This window comes from Mesoplodon bidens, assembly GCF_964165515.1.
Source record: "Mesoplodon bidens genome assembly, chromosome: 5".
Taxonomy (NCBI): domain Eukaryota; kingdom Metazoa; phylum Chordata; class Mammalia; order Artiodactyla; family Ziphiidae; genus Mesoplodon; species Mesoplodon bidens.
In genome coordinates this window covers 145,128,185-145,143,598 of record NC_138161.1, presented here as the reverse complement: position 1 = coordinate 145,143,598, position 15,414 = coordinate 145,128,185, and the positions used below count along the sequence as shown (strand labels likewise).

Here is a 15,414-nt window from a genome sequence, read left to right as displayed (position 1 = left end):
CGCTCCCCTGTTAGCTGGGGACACTTTCTCCAGCAGGTGGTCCTAGGGTGAAATGTCATCATCCTCGGACCAGTTTCACCCACAGCCTCAGTCAACACATGTGCACCATTCCCATCATTCCTGCCATTCTTGTCACATTATCATCAATGGCAGGAAAACCACAGGGTTGGAGAAGCATCCCTGAGGGAAAGGCCTGACTCATCGGCCATGGCCCAGGGCGTTCAGCACCTGGAATTGTTCTCTGACAGCTCTGCCCTCCCTCCTGTGTCCTGGGAGGGCTGAGGGCCACACTCATGTCACTCCCAGGGGCACAAAAGCCAGGGGTCACACTGCTCCATTCCTCTTGACCTGCCCTCCATCCCCCTCCCTCCATCAACACCCATCCTCCCAGGCCCACCTCTCATACCCCAGTGAGGCTCCAGGATGGGCTTTCACACTAGCCGGTCTGAATGAAAACACTAGCCAAGCTTGTTACCACCTCTTATATGGGGTATTTGTGATTGTGCCGGCTCCTCTCCTGAGTGGATGATGAGGGCCTGGAGAAGGCATCCCACCCTGCCCCATATGCCTTGTCCTGTGGGTATGAGTAAATGTGATAAGTAAATGTGGTTGATGGGGAGGGTGGGGAGGGCTTGTGGTATCTGGAGTCGGCTGCAGGCAGCGCTCTCCTGGGTCCTCGGCTATTGGGCTGAGAGCAGGCTCAGAGCTCAGAGCCCAGAGCCCCATATCCTGAGCCCCCTGGAACTGCCCCTTCTGGAGATTCACTCTTCCGCCAGGGAAGGGTGGGGTGCCATTATGTTTCGTAGTCTGCCAAAGCTCTTCCCTTAATTGAAGGGCTGGCATCTCAGGAGAGCAACTGGGGCTCCACCTTCATTTCCGTTTCCTTGTAAAGCCAAGCCAGCCCCTCCGCAGGGGCCCCGCTCCAGGCTGTGGGATCAGAGCTGACCTCCCCTCTCCTACCTGTCAAGGCAGAGCCTTTGTGAGGCCAGGGTGCAGCCCTAGTTGCCTGCCCGTGCATCCAAACCCAAGGAGGTCATCACGCCACGAAAGCAGACGCCTGTCCGAACTACCGCCCCCCTGACCCCGGAGCCCGTGGGGCCTCCTCACTCCTCATCAGTGGCCGAAGGAAGCCTGCCCTCCACCCCTGCCCCTTAAGGAGGCTCCACTCTGCTTCACTTCATATACTAGAATTCTTAATATTCTGTGATAAAGGTACCCTGGAAGATGATCTAGTCTCTCTTATAAATGGGGAAACAGAAGTCCAGAGAGGGAGAGGGAGAATCCTAGCGCCCCAGAGTTGGGGAAACCAAGGGCCTGCGAGGGTGGGAACTGGCCATGGCTGCTCCACTGTGTGAGAGGCAGCCCAGAACCGGTCCACGGCAGGCATCTCAAGTGCCTGGCACTAAGCCCACAGTGCCTGCCACATCCAGGACAGAGGCAATTTGGTCTTGGATGCCTTGCCAGATCCTCTTCTTCTGACCGTCCCCTGAAGGCTAATGCCCCCCCCAAACTCTGTCTGTAGTCCCTTTCTCTGCACATGGTACCCTTTCTGCACACAGTCATTGGAAACCCCACTTGTGGTGCCCACGTCTCAGACCCTCCTCCAGAACTTCCCCCAGAGCTTTTACACACAAGTCCATCTCACTGTGTGCTGGACGTGTCCACGTGGACATTCTCAGACCCCTCAGGCTAATCGCCTCCCAAATAGGGCTCAGGGTCCTCCCCCACAAACCTCCCTAGTTTTTCATTCATTCCCCACCACCTTCACTCAGTTCCCTAAGCCAGAAACCAGGAATCCTCCTGGATGCCTGTTCCTCACCCCCTGGCATTTGGTGCCACCACTAAGCCCTGTGATTTCACCTTGGCGTCTCTTGTATTTGACCGGCCCTTCATCTCCAGATTATGCCTTGCCTCAGGCCCTCTCCCCTCTCCCCTAGATTCCTTCAGATTCCTCTCACAGATCTCCTGCCGTCCCCTCAAACCTTCCATCCCACCACTCCAGAAAGAGCTTTATCAAACATCAATGTGAGCAGGTTGCTCCCAAATTAATACCTCTCACTGGCTCCCCACTTCCTACAAGATAAAAACCAATGCTCATGGTGTGGTATCCAAGATGCTACAGGTCCCAGACCCTGCCTGCCTCTTTGGCTCCACACCCTGCCGTGGCAGATCATGTTTCACAAAGATGGCTACACCAATATCTCCTGTCCCACATACACCTCTAACAGTGGGACAATGACATTCGTTCATCAAGAAGTGGGCTCTGTGTTCCCTCCCTTTCGATATGGGCCAATCTTAGGTATTTGCTTCTAAGGAAGAGAAGGAAGAAGAAGTGATGCTCTGTGACCCCTGGGGCCAAGTCCTGAAAGTTGATAGTGAATCCCCCAGCCCTTTCTCTCTTGGGACCCTTAGACCCCAGACATCACACTATAAGGAAGCCCCGTCTTCCCTACTCACGGGGGGTCCACATGGTAGTGTTCCAGCCAACAATTCCAGTTAAAGTTTCAGCCTGCAGCCAGCATCAGCGGCCAGACATGTTACTGAGAGCCTTCAGAGGGTTCCAGCCTTCAATGCCAAGTGGAGCAAGAGTGAGCTATCCCCACCAAACCTTCTACAGATGGCAGATCCCTGAGCAAACTAAATGTTGCCATTGTTTTAAGCACTAAACTTAGGGCTGCTTTGTTATGCAGCACTAGAGCTAGAACACCTTGTCCTTCAAACTTCATCAAGGTCACACTACCCCACAGCACACACTCATTGTCTGCATCTTTGCTCACAATCTGCACAAAATCATCTTCCCCGCCTTTGTCTGGATAACCCTTCGGTGGCCCCCTTGCCCAGCACAGGGCTCAGGTATGTGTCTAGTTCAAGGTAGCTTCCGAAAATCCCGGCACCTGATGCTGACTTCTGCAAAGAGGTATCTTGATGCCTTGGCACATGGCTGGCATTTAGGGCGACATCCAGCAGAGGATGAGGGCTGTCATAACAGCCTGGGGGAGAGACAGTGAGGGCTGAACCAATGTCCAGGGCAGTGGGGAGGTGGGCAGGGGCCAATCAGAGGCTCCTGCAGAGGTTGAGTTGACAAGGCTGTCACTGATCCCAGGTGGAAGAAAAGGAGCAGCGTTTCCAGCCTGAGGGCCAGGAACGGGGCAAGGCTGTGTGTGAGACGGGGGCCCCCGAGGAGGAGTGTAGATGGAGAGGGTGGACAGCGGGTTCAGGTTTGGAACATCCGAGGCTCTGAGCGTAAAGCTCAGAAAAGACTGGTCTCCCTCTAACCAAATTAGTAATGAATTAACAGGAGTGACTAATCTCTACTCAGTTCCCTAGCAGTCTCACGAGAGGAAGGTGAAGATAGTGTGGGGAAAATCTGTCTCAGATATTTTCCTGAAAGATAAGCCTTTGCTTTTTCCAGTAAATACAAAAATCCCTTCAGATATAAGGTGGAAGACTCCACCTAGAGCCAGCGGGGGCCTTCCTCATCCCACACACCTCCCCCTCCAAAGAGCCAACCACACCGCCAGCTTTCAGCCACTGCAGTCCTGTCAGGTCGGGGTGACTTACGGGTGCCCCGGCAGAAGATGCCAGGTAAAGAGAAAGAAGTGGATGGCTGGTTCCAGCAGAGGTTTCTGGCCTGAGCCGCTCAGAATCACAGCCATCTGGTCCTACCTACTGAGCTTATGTGGACAGGACCCAGGCTGCTGAAACTTACCAAGTACCCACTCCATGGCCAGCATGACATGGAGCAGCAAACACTCGACACCAGGCAGGACACCACGTGTGGATGCAGAACTCCACCTCTCGCGAGAACATGGGGCTTATGAGCATAAGCAGATGGATCGGTGGGAGAAGGAAAGGTGCGCTAGTTGGGTTGCAACCCACCCCCTGCCACCACCGTTTAGACAACATAGTGTTGTGGAATTTGATAGTTTGGGTCTGGGAGTCAAACAAGCCGAAGTTCACATCCTGACTGTGCGGAATGGCAAGACCTTCGGCCACGTATCTGACCCTCTGACGGCAGTTTCCGCACTAGGAAATGGAAGCTGTGATAATACCTCTTCCCGCTGCCTTGTGAGGCTTGCACGAGAGAGCCTGTGTTTAAAGGCCTGGCGCCCTGACTGGCCCACAGGGGGCGCTCCACATTCCGGAGGGATATGTGAGAAGCCCGGGCTCCCTCCACTCCCTCCTCTTCTGCCCAAATAATTGAAACTCTCAGTTACTTTCACGTCTCCTGTGGCAGGAAAACTCTAGGACAGAATTTCCCACAATGTCTTAGGCAGGTCACCACTTGCTTGAGATGCTCCAAGTTGAAAGGATTCCCAGGAGAAAAAAGTTGGGAAAACTTTGCGTGCTATAATCCTCCCTTGCGAATGTTTACAATTCACATTAGCACATTAAAGGCTCTAAGAAAACCCTCGGTAAAGACCGTCTTAGCTTTGTTTTACCCAACTTTCTCCATAGCTTCTTTAGCCATGTAACCCCCTGTATGTATATAAAACAGATTCGATCATTCTGCAGAATATAGCTTAGGGAAAGATTCCATGTCCCTTTTGAAAGAAGCTTATGGTAGAATCTGGGTCTTGAGATTTCTTCACAAAAGGAAAAGAAAATAAAGATATATTACAGGGGCTGTATTATCTCTTTAAAAATAGCACACCAGCATTTTCTGTCTCCTCACTCTACTTTCTTCCTTTTTCATAGCACTTATTGCTTCCTAAAATTACATCATGCATTTGACTTCTCACTTATGGACATCTACCCCCACCAGAATGCAGACTTCACAGAGGAAAAAGGATGTGTTTTTAAGATGCCACATCCCTGTTGTCTGGAACAATGCCTGGTCCCTAAATGGGGCTCATTCATTGTCAAGTGAATGAATATGTCTTTAAATAGTCTAACTGATGAACCCTCTTCCAGAATATGCACCCATCAGAGTAGCCATTTGGGAAGCTGCAGATCTGTTCCAATGATCTGTCCTCAATCATAAATTTCCCCTTCAGCATTGCTTTTGATCAGTCCACAAGTCACAAAGTTTACAAGGTACAAAACGTCATTTGTCAGCTCAGCTGCCCACCTACTCACTTGGCTCAGCTCGAACTCATTTTTGGATATTTCTAAACTCAAATTAAAAAGTTAAAGATTTGCATTTATGTATGAAGAGACTTTCTGGGGTGGTAGAAATATTTTATATTTTGATTGTGGTGGTATTTACACAGGTGTATGCATTTCTTTTTTTTTTTTTTTCCTGCGGTACACGGGCCTCTCACTCCTGCGGCCTCTCCCGTTGCAGAGCACAGGCTCCGGACGCGCAGGCTCAGCAGCCATGGCTCACGGGCCCAGCCGCTCCGCGGCATGTGGGATCTTCCCGGACCGGGACACGAACCCGTGTCCCCTGCATCGGCAGGCGGACTCTCAACCACTGCACCACCAGGGAAGCCCCAGGTGTACGCATTTGTCAAAACTCATCAATCACTTAAAATCTGTGCACTTTATTATTTGTAAACCATACCTTAATAAAGTTGATTTAAGGATCTTTTTAAAAAGATCTGCAACCAGGAGGGTATTCAAAATAACGTTCTGAGCCTTTGCAGGGAATTCCAAAAACAGTTTTTAAAAAATACTATGAGCATGGGCAATGTCATTGGAGTAGATCTGTTTATTTAAGGGGTTCACTTTGAAACCATCAAAACCCATGTAAATATCTATGTGTGTGTGTGCTAACGTAAACATCTAGGTTTACGTGTGTGTGTGTGTGTTAAAACTATACATGTCTTTAGGCACATCTTGTAGAAGAAAGCTCGAAGGGAAAGTTAATGCAGGGGGAACAACATTCTTGTAGGGTGTGGTGGGCAGGAAGCTCTAAAACTTCTAACTGTTCATGTTCACAGCTCTATTCTTTTTCCAATCTTAACAAACATGAAGAGGAAGTTTGACGAGGAAGGAAGCAGGGAGATTGCAGTGGTCATGAAGATCTTTCTTTAACAATAAGGACTCTTTGTACTGCCTTTGCCAGAGAGCTAAGAAAGGTTGAAAAGATGCTGAGAGGACAAGTGAAGGTTCAGAGTGGGGCCCCAGGCCCCAGCCAAACTTCAGAGCTCTAAGTAAGTAAATAAGTAAGTAAGTAATCAGACCATAAGGGTAAACCATGAGGACAAGGAGTGAACCCCTCACAGCACAGGATGAATCGGAAAGGATCAAAGTCCAGCCTGGCCGTGGTTTCCTCTGCTCTACACGTTCATGACCCTCTTTTCCAAACTGGACATAAGAACTATGATCTGAGGCAGCTAATTAGAGTTACAGGGACACTGGGAGAAGTTCTGCAGTGTGGACCCCACAGGGTTATTACCCGTTTAACCACTGACTCTGCTGTCAACCAACTCTGATTTCGTCCACACGCATCCTGATAAAGGCAAAACTCTAGAAAATTCAGCTGATGTCTTAGGTCCACTAGGATGTGATGTCTCTGAGATAGTTTAATACACTGAGGGAGCCCAGGAGTGGGAAGAAAGCCATCCGGGAGCAGGAGATGGGGCTGGACTGGGACATCGGCTGTGACCTCCCAGTTTGGAACAATGCTCTGATCCATAAATGGCAGATGTCAGCAGTTTAATGGAACTATTCTTCGGGAGGAAGGGAGAGGAGGAAGGAAGGAAGGAACGGGAGGGAAGGAGAGAGAGATGAAAGAGAAGAGCTCAGGGAAACCTTAATCTCACCCTGCCCAGCAGTGCAGGGAGGGCTCAGAGGAGCGCCGAGGGTTGCTTGCGGTTCTCCTGAGTGAGCGAGGAGACTCCGAAGTGCCGCTTGCTTTAGCTCCTCCAGCGTCTACGGGTCAAAATCTGGCCCCAGAGTCCATGCGGTTCCTCCTCTCTGGGCTGGAGTGGACTGCAGCCCAGAGGCAGGAACAGCTGGAGGCTCACACGTCTCTTGGGCAGCACCAGAGCTGCCCAGCCATGGTGATCACCCAGCTGGGTTTGAGCCACACTGGCTTTCAGAAGCTCTTTTTCACGGTCAGCTGAAACCCCTCCTGCAATCATAAATCCTCTTACATTTATTTTCACTTTTTCATTTTTCTCTTTTATTTTGAATCAATGTATCATATGCGCATGTTTAAAAAAATTAAGTAATAGGGGCTTCCCTGGTGGCGCAGTGGTTGAGAGTCCGCCTGCCGATGCAGGGGACACGGGTTCGTGCCCCGGTCCGGGAAGATCCCACATGCCGCGGAGCGGCTGGGCCCGTGAGCCGTGGCCGCTGAGCCTGCGCGTCCGGAGCCTGTGCTCCGCAACGGGAGAGGCCCCAACAGTGAGAGGCCCGCGTACCGCAAAAAAAAAAAAAAAAAAAAAATTAAGTTCTATGGAAGGGCTTAGAACGATAAGGCCAGCCCTGAGCTCACTCGAGCCCACCGCCAGTGCTGCAGTGCAAGGACAATCAATCACCTCTGTTTTTAGTGTTTCTGTTGATTACATCCACACCTCTCAGAATAATATGCTTGCTCTGCAATTTCTTGCTTTATCGCTTTTGACTGTGTGCCATGATAGAAGAGCATTTAGCTCCATAGTTCTATCAGTATCTGTATCCTTATTGAATCGCTTCATTGTGTGGCAAGCAAGCTGGAAGCCAGGCTTCCATCCTGGGGGTGCACCCGCACCAGCTGACGGCCCCTTGGTTCATGGAGAGAAGGCTGCCTGTGCTTTCCCTGGGGTAAAGGGCTGCTCGGTACCAGCCCCTCGGGTTCAGCTTCACGTGTCATCTCTGCCTTCTGCCACGCCTGCCCACTCTGAATGCGTTGCTCCCCTGTGGCTGTGCGGAGTCCCAGGTCCACAGGCTCCCCGCTGCCGGCCCCACCCACGCACTTAAGAGCCCGCCCTCCGCCACTCTGTTCCATCCATCAACACTTCCATCTTGCGGAAGCCATTGGACCGTTTCATCCACTCATAATCCCTCTCCCTTTCTTTTTTCTGTTATTGGTCTTTACCATTTTTGAATTCATTGCTGTTATCCTAATGAGAGTGTTGGAGATGAGGGGAGACAAACGTGATGAGCCTGCCATCTTGAATTATGAAGCCAATCTACCTCCTGATGAGGAGTCCAGTACACAAATTAATAATTCTGTCCCCACTTTTTCAATGGGAAAAAAAAAGAAGTATGTACTTGTCAGTGGACTAAGTGGTCAGACCAAAAAGTGTACCCAGGCCCTTCTCCACAACCTTCCCTCCCCCACCCCCAGGCCACTCATGCATCCTGACACCTCGTGATTTGACTAGAATCTTCCAGAATGGTTGGTGTGTCTCCAACAGAAGGCACATGGCTGGAGAGTGGTGCTTGCTTGGGGTGTCTCCCCATCTCCACTTAAATATTTCTATGTTTTTAGTGTCTCTATTCTCATAGCCCATGCTCAGTCCTGGTTGGAAGTTCACCAAATGGGTAAGACCTGGGAGGTGAGGCTCAGGGCTCAAGAGGCCCTAATGCAATGGGGACAGAGAAGGAAACTCAGACACGGTGGCTCCCGGCTGTTTCCCAATGATCTCAGAGAGGCAGCACCTGAAAGGGGAGGAGGGTCTGTGGGCTGGCTCCTCTGAGGCCCCTCAGAGCTGGAGGGGAGAGGGGATCCTTCCCCCATCCTGCCAAAAGAAGAAGGAAGCAAAGCAAAGGTGTGTCCTGGAGTAAAGGCCTTCGGCCTACTCACCCCTCCTGTACCTTCAGCAGGGTGTGACTTTGGATCCGAACCATGGCCCAGTGGCCCCAAAGGGGAATGTCTCTTCCAACAAGTGAGTCAGGAAATCAAGTATGTTCCTGTGTAGCAAGAATGCTGGAAAAGAGACACAGTTCAGAGGTTCAAAATAGCTAGCCTAGGGTCCAAGGTAGTGGTAGTCACAGTAGCAGGAACAGAAGGTATCTTTAGTGTCATTCGTGTTATTATGAACTAGAAAAAGACTTTGATAAGACACAGTCCTGGGGACCCTTGGAAGTATAAAAATCAGAAGAGTCAAAGAAAAACACAGATTTTCCTCACACCTTCCTTGTTCCCTAAGAGGGCAGTGGCCAGGCTGGAGAGCTGGGACTGGGATCCTGCCTGGGAAGAGAGGCCAGCTGAGCCAGGGCCCCGACAGTACCTCTGCTCAGTGTGATTGCTCTTTCCAGGGCCCCCGAGCCAGCCTCTACTGTCCACACCGTGACCTTCCTGTCCGGCGGATCCTCCTCTGAGGTCTGTGGGAGCTGCTCCAGGGAGGACTGGGCCTCAGTGGAGGCCAGGAGGCCACCAGAAACCACGACAGGCCCAGAGGACCATGGTGCTGAAGTGGCCTACCCCACCGTTCATACTCCTGGGGGACGGGGTGGGGCTGGCCAAGCACCTCTAGGAGCCAGGTCACCAAGGAATTGGGTTAGACCAGGATATTTCGGCCATTTTTTAGTTTAGTCCACTCAGCTTAGAAAAAAAATCTCACCTGAAGGCCTCTAGGTAAGAGAAAATTTAACTGGACAATGGAAGTCCCAATCCGCACAGTTCTGTGGTTTTTGTTGTTATTGTGAGCTAGGAAAGGCCTTTGATAAGACCGAGTCCTAAGGGCCCTTGGAAGTATCAAGATGAGCACTATCTGTAAAGAAACACACGGATTTCCATGGCAGTGGCCCTGTTGGAAGCGACAGGGCCACGGAAAAGCAAAAGGCAGATGAGCTTCCTAGCTGTTTAATACCCATAATCCTCACACACTTTTGGCTGTGGTTGTTTTGCTCTGTTTTTCCCCGGTGGTGCGTGTCTGAAGCTCAGCCCCAGGGATGAAGAAGGCAGATGGCTGGGTTGACCTGGTGGCATTTGTGAGGGAAGATGAAAGATCAAAGGGCGAGAGACCGCCTGAGGTGACCAGGACCTGCAGTGTGGGCTTTAGAAATCATAGATGAAAAAAAAAATTCTGGAAGAGATGAAACATAAGCGCATGAGACATAAGTGCATGAATTTATCAGATTAGCTAAAAGCATGGTGCTCAAAGTTTCCCAGAAAAATAGAAACTTTGAAACAAAATTATCAGTGACATTTATGTAAATATGTGTCCAAATTCTTCTTCAGAAATTTCCAAAGTCACACTTTTTTTTTTACATTTTTTTTTTTTAAGTCGGAAAAGCTTTCCCTCACAGAAAACAAGTGCTGTTTGTCTTCTCTGGAAGTTGGCACAAGATCAGTTTCTTAGGTGAAGTAAGGAGCTGTTAGGGAAACTGCATTGAATCCATTCATGGCAGGAAAAGGACATTCAAACCGTATTAATATAGAAACTTCACCTATTTTATATTCTTCCTATTCTTTGTGTAACAGCATGGGATGTTAGTATTTTTCCTCACCTCCCTGAAGGGTTTGCAGATTAAGCTCTTCCCTTCCTGCCCTCAAGGAAGGGGAATTTAGTTTTTCAGAGAGAGAGAAAGGGGGGTGTGGGGACGTGGTATCGGAAGAGCCCAGGACTCTGGGAGCAGATCCCTGGGAAGCAGGCCAGGAAGGAGGGACCCCACTGCCCAAGAAGCCTGGCTCGTGGCCACAGGGAAGCACTGAGGGGCTATTTTCCTCACTCGTCTTATTTGTTTAATGAATAACTTCTGTCTTCCTGTTGTTGGTCACCCTGTATCTTCTGCATCTGGCTGCCTATCTGGCACATAACAAATGTTCAATAAATATCTCCTGCATAAAGTGAATCCACCCGGAGAGGCAGACATGATTCTGTCGGTTTATGGCTGAGGAAGCTGAGGTGCAGGGAAGCTGACGAAGTCCTCATGTCACACAGCTGGTAAGTTGTAGCAACCGACCGAAGCCACGTCACGCCCTCGTTCTGCTCCACCCAGCAGCCCAAGCGCATGAGAGTTCGGGCAAAGAAGGCATCACTGACACTGTTTTCACCAAGACTGCCGGTTACCTAACTGCCACCTCCAGTGGGCTCTCCAGCGACGGCTTTACCCAAGTCCTGCAGCATCTGACACGCCTGTTGCCCCTCACCACCTGCGATGTCGTTGCCGCCCCCGAGCCCTTGCAGTCTCTCGAAGTGCCTCTCCTCAGAGGTTCTTGCAGGAGCTCTTTCCTGCCGCCCCACCCGAGGTTCTGTCCTCAGCCCCCTTGCCCATCTCTCTGCACACACTCACCCTGGGGGTCCTACTCGTCCACGCCCGAGGTCATCCTCAGCGGGGTGTGCTGGAGCCTCCAGTCCACGGCCAGGCTGCGGACCTCCCACCTCAACCCCCTGCTTCCCACGCAGCTCAACTTTACTCCCAATGATCAGGACCTGAGATGCACGCCCCAAACGACTATCATCGACTATCGCTACCCGGCACTGCCTCCTCTGGGTTCCAGTCCTCGCCCTGGTGCTTCGACCTCCAAACCAAGGCTCCAGCCCACGCCGCACCTCCACCTCCACTGCCACCTCCCATCGAGACACCACCTGGCCGCTACCACAAGTTCCTACCCTTTCCCCAAGCCCACTCCTTCCTCCTCCCAATCTATTCGTTAACCAGCAGCCAGAGTGATCTTTTAAGAAACTTTATTTAAGTATAACATTCACCAAAAAAAGGCACAAGTCACAAGGGTACAGCTTGATAAAAATGTCACATGTTGAGGACACGTGAGGGACCAGCACTCAGACAGAGAAACAGAACATTTCCGGCTTCCCAGACGTCCTCTAGTGCCCTCTCGGTCACCACCCCCCACCCGGGGTAGCAACTCTCCTGGCCTCTAGCAGCACAGGTTAGTTTGCCAGTTTTGTATTTTACAGAAATACGATCATATAGTGTGTCAGCGTGATCTTCCGAAGATGGAGACCAGAGCCTGTCATGACACTGAAAAAACCCTCCAATGGATCCCCACCAGCTCAGATCAAAAGCAAGCAGAACATCGCAGCCTACAGGGCCCTCCCTGTTCCAGCTCCCATCCACCTCCAGCCTCGCAGAGCTTCCCACCACCATGGCCTCTCCTCGGGTACTAAGCTACCTACATTCGGTCTGGGGTAACAGGCAGTTGAAATTTGTAGCTGTTTGGAAAACTCATGGCCCATGTGAGATGATGTGTTGCCTCAGAGCCTTTGGTGGTGGGGCCCATTCTCTCTATGGAGGGAGGGGCTCTTCATTCTCACCCCCTCCCTTGCTTAGCTTCTACTCACCTATCTATATGGTGGCAAAGAATGTCCCTGCTGTTACACATTCTCCATTGTTATTGCATGGCCCTGAGCCCAGATTACAGTTACAACCACCTTAAGTGTTTGGTGCCCTGTGGCAATCCTGGCACCCAGAGCATAGCTGTTGCCAGCCAGCGGGGCGGAGGAGGAAAATGACCACAGAAGCACTGCTGCTACTTTATGAGGAAGAGGCAGTCCACTCAGCAAATATCTGACGATGAACAAATCAACGGGAAAGAATGAATTTCAGGGAATGACACCACCGGTTACATAGACACCTGTAAGCCACAAGTAAGTGGATGTAAAATTATCAACGTGGATCATGAATTCCTTGAAGAAATAGGGTTTTTTTTCTTTTTCTTCCCCTTCTACTGTGCCCATTTATCTCCCAACGAGGTAAATCAATTACTCAGCAAACCCTTGTAAATTCTTTCACTGTCATCGGGGTGACACCCAGAGCCAGCTTCCCCAAACATCTCCATTTGGAGAAATGAACCCCCGGACTTATGTTCACCTCTTGGCCCTGCCAGGCTTTTTAGGAGAAAACTGGAGACATACTGAGCAGGGAGGGAGGCTGTGTCTGGGTGTCCCCCCAAGGCTGCCCGGCGGGGAGTCTGAGGGTCCATGGGGAACAGTGGGTGCCCCGCTGGGACAAGAAAGGAGCCCTCGCCCAGCGAAGCGCTGCCGGGCAGCCTGTGCCTCCCCCTCAGAGGCTGCCGAGTTCCTGATAAACCACAGCACGCCCAGCCCCTTCAAAGCCACTGTGGAAGTCTGAGAACCCAGCTTCTAGAATCTGTAACAGAGTCAAAGTCAGCAGACGCCTGAGAGGAGGGGGGCGCCCGTCGCCCACCAAGAGAGGCCAAGGCACGGGCGTGCGTGGACGCCACGACGCTGGGTCTGCTCGTCGTCCCACTGGCCCTCTCGCTGGCTGCTCTGGTGTCAGAGCGCCTCCTGAGGCTGTGGCATTCCGGAGCCGCACGGACGCAGAAGGTGTGTCCCGCCGCCGCCACCGCCGCCGCCACCGCCACCGCCTGCGCTCACAGAGGCGGGGACTCCCCCGCGATAGGCTGTCTCTGGCAGCGACGCTCTCCTGCACGGAAGCATTCCCATACCCCAGCCTGATCACCCCGGCATTCCTCTGCCTGCCGGGGACCCAACATTCATAACCACGGCTGTTCTCACAGGTGCCTGCTGCCTTCCAAGACCGCCCCCATCACTCCAAAAGCCATGGCAGCTCCCTGAAAACTCCGTCCCAAGAGGAGAGGCCCCCGGCAGCCAGGATAAGACGGTCCCTACACAGGACAATCGCCACACTTCGTGGGCATGCCCTCCCTCTGCTTTTCTGGCGGCCGGTGGGAGGGTGGCAGGAGGAAAAGGCTTTGTCCAACGTTCAAACCTCTCTATCCCATCAGATGCCTCAAGAGGATGACGTGTTCTCCCTAAGTGCTGAGCACAAATCCAGAGCCCATCACCTGCCCTCCTGGGGATCCCTGGAGGGGCGTGGAACCTGGTGGTCCCAGCTCCCCACTGACCGGTGACAGTCAAAATACCAAGGATGTTGACCCAAAGGGCTGCACCTCCTGCAGGTGACTCTGGCAAGGCAACCAGAGTATCTGTTGCCACCATGCCCTGTGGGCCTCCACTTCACCCCCCCCACAAGCCCCTCTCCCCTCCAACCCCCCAGGTGGTCCCCCAGCATCTTCATTATGATCGTCACCACTGATCTCACCTCTCTCTCCACCCTACTCCCTCTGCCTCTGCTAAGGACATTCCCTATCACCTGTGCTGTCCCCAGCCTCTTTGTTGGGTATTACGGGCTGAATTGGGTCCTCCGAAAAGATATGTCAAAGGCCTAACCCCTGGTACCTGCGAATTATTTGGAAATAGGGCCTTCGCAGATATCATCAAGTTACGGTGAGGTCATACTGGATTAGGCTGGGCCTTAATCCAAAGACGGATGTCCTTATAAGAAGAGCAAATTTGGGTACAGAGACACAGGACGCTGGAGGCACAGAGTGGAGTGATGTGGCTAAAAGCCAAGGATTTCTGGCAGTCACTAGAGGCACACCTGCAACTCCCTTGGTCCTCTTCCCTCAGTTCAGTGAAAGAATCCTGTCCCTCTGGCCCAGATGTCCCCAGCTGACCCTACTGGAAACCTGGTTCACCTCTCCCGGGCCCACCACCCTTCCTCCTCCAGCTTCGGAGAGAGTCTGCGCTCACCTGCTCTCCAGCTGACTGAGGAAGCAGGTTGCCTTCTTCTTCAAGTGTTCAAGTCCCTCTAAATTCACCCAGCTAGTTTCTTAAGTCCGCTATGACTCATCATTGTCTTCTGTGGACAAACACCAAGACAGCCGAGGCCTCCTGCGCTGGTCACCCATTCCCTGCCTCACTCTCTCCCACCCTTGATTTGATTGCCTCGGGGCTCCACTCCCCTGCCCTGGGTGCCCCCCTCTCATTCCCGGGCTCTTCTGCCTTCTATCCACAGCTGCGGGGGGGGGGGGCCCTGACTGCTCACATTCCGTGAGGATTTTCCCCCAACACGGACCTCTCCTCTGTGGGAGCCAAGCAGCTACAGGAAGCCCGTGTGGAGCGGAGGGGCCTTCCTTCTCTCCACAGGCTGAGACTGCTTCCTTCCTTCCCTCTGAAGCTGTCCTGTAGGGTGCTGTGCCTTCTCGGCTGGCGGCACATTCTCCCAGGTAGCAGAGTCAGTCTGCAGGCATTGCTCCACAGGCCAGAGAATGTCTACCCACCCTTTCTTTAGACCTTGTGAAAGACAGAACTCCAGATCGATTGGCTTTTCCACACGTGCTCTAAACCTGAGCCTGCAACATGTGTACCTGAAAGAGTCCTCCCCGCCTTGCAGGGCTGGGCAGCCCCGTCACGCTGAACTTGAACTCAGCCCTCTTCATCCAGGTTACAACTCCTTGTGCGGGCTGCCCTGTGCCTAGAACATGCTCCTGCCCCTTTGCCTTGCCTCCTTGCTGGCCTAACGGACTCCCCTGTCAAGCGCTGTTTGAACATCGCTTCCCCAGGAAGCCTTCCTGGTCCCTTATTTTGGCTACTCGGCTGCTGTCACGTACCCCCACAGGGACCTGCGGACCCCTCTCTCCGACGCCATCACCCTCGGGATTCCAGGGCAGTGATTCGGGCATCCGCTCCCGAAGACCCTCATTTACTTCAAAACACGCACAAGGCAAGACACCCTGCACTGGAGGCTGTGTCTCCCTATGAAGACTGAAATGGAACCTCCCTCTGGCAAAGGTGCAAGCAGAGT

At 52.2% G+C, this 15,414-nt stretch overlaps 1 protein-coding gene across 1 annotated transcript in view; it reads right to left on the bottom strand.

Moving 5' to 3' along the window:
- The window catches only part of SLCO2A1 (solute carrier organic anion transporter family member 2A1), a 77,900-nt gene that overhangs the window by 42,861 nt on the left and 19,625 nt on the right, over positions 1 to 15,414 (bottom strand). The window lies entirely within an intron of this gene.